This window comes from Pinus tabuliformis, chromosome J (genome assembly GCF_031772625.1).
Source record: "Pinus tabuliformis cultivar Carrire ecotype Pingquan chromosome J, CPIR1, whole genome shotgun sequence".
Classification (NCBI taxonomy): domain Eukaryota; kingdom Viridiplantae; phylum Streptophyta; class Pinopsida; order Pinales; family Pinaceae; genus Pinus; species Pinus tabuliformis.
In genome coordinates, this window is record NC_142295.1 from 366845000 (window position 1) to 366846969 (window position 1970).

A 1970-nucleotide genomic window follows, 5' to 3' on the forward strand; every position below is an offset into this window, starting at 1 on the left:
CGGGGGTTTGGGTAGAGGATAGAGGCTCTGCAGCTGTGTGCGCAGAGGCCTAGAAGAGTCCGCAGCTGTGTGCGCAGACCCCTGCAGCTGAGTGCGCAGGGTAGATCTGGATGTAAGGGTGATAAGTGGAAATAAAGATAAGTTTCTTCTGAATTCTGTGTTAAATTTGAATTATCACAATTCTATTCTTTTATGGTTAATGAAATTGTTTTGATCTATGCGTGTATGCTTATTGAATACTTGTGAATCGGGTTTAATCTTAATACAAGAACTGAATGAAAGTAATAAATGTTTTCTTAAAGACCCCAGTAAAAATAGATCTGCGTTGAAATACTTCATCCACTATATTAGATCTGTAGACTGCGTGGGGTATTCAGGATCCGCGTGAATATAGCGCAGTGCGAAGCTGTAGAATAGAGCGTGAACCCTCCAAATTGCATCCAGACATCCCAAGGGTGCGGAAACCTGGTTCCAGCACCCTCCCCTGCTACCTCAGGTGAGATCTCAGTCCGTGCTTCGTAGGCTAATACCGAAAGGGCCGGTAGCTACGAGATTTGCTTGGCTAAATAATTCTTCTGAACCTAGGTCAGGCCCATATAAGCCAACAAATGGTTTCATTGTCGAGACTAGGATCTACCTAAGGGGTGTCTGATGTGGGAACACTGGAATCCTACAAAGAAAGAGATTGAGGAGTGGTGGGATCTGAAGCTCCACGAGTTCACAGTTTAGGAAAATAGAAACTCGCACATATCAGAGGAAGATTGGCTGGATTGATATATATTCACAGATATTCACGAGATCTTGTTCGCGTTTTTCCCGGTAGAGTTGTAGGTGTGGATTGCGACGCTAGCTGACAGCGTGGGAAGGTGCAGATTGGATCAGCCGATTGTGTGGACCCTAGAATTGCTGCGTAGGCTAGAAGCCACCGAGGATAAAATCACGCGTGCAGTAGATCATTGGATGGATTGGGTAATAGGAGGGTTTATCACTAAGTTCGCGATAGATACTACTGTGAGCTATAGCGAAGCAGAAAGGCGGTTTCTTCAAGGACCTCAGGGTAGATATATTAAATCATTAAATACCTGAATTAAAATGCTATTGTTTGAAAAACAAATTATGCGTGTGTATTGATGTTTGGGGTAGCGCGAAGCAGAAGAGGTTATCGTGGACCGAGAGGGGTAGAGAATAGTCCTTTAGCTACCATTTCCCAGGAAAGCAAAGAGGAGCTCACGAGGCTCTCACCAGGGAGTGTAGTCTGGTTGATCAGAGAGTGCTTCCCGCTGATACCACCTCCATCCACACCACCACCTACGTCACCTACGTCGAACCCATCCACACCAACACCGACCCCACCATCAACCCCGCCACCATTAAAAGTCGAGATGGCGAGTGCAATCAAATTTCCAGTGTTTAAGGGTGTGGGGAATGAAGACCCAGGACGATTTTGGTTTGTGATACGATCTGTATGGGATGCTCAAGGCATAACAGATGAGAACATCAAGAAGGCCACCTTAGTTAGTGCATTACAAGACCATGTGCTGACATGGTACATAAAATACTCGATTGATCATCCGAATGAGGGAATAATGGCAATCCAGGACATGCCAAATAAATAGTTTGGTCAACCAAAATCAGAAATCCAATCGGTTATTCGGTTCAACGAGATTGCCATGTTGCCTGGCGAAACTCCATGGGACCTAGACCAAAGGTTAAAGAGCACCATTTGTGTAGGCAACATGACCTTGACAGATGCGAAACATTGCACGTGGTTTGTGGCATCATTGACACCACATCCAAGGACAGCTCTGGCACAACAAAAGATCTCAACCCAAGCCGAGGCACTGGAGACAACAATGAGGTTACATGAGACCCCAGTACCAGATCCAGGGTTGGGAGTTCAGCAAATCCACGTGTAGCTTCAAAACTTGAGTCTAGAAATGCAAAGCTTGAAGTAAGAAAGAGTGTCCCGA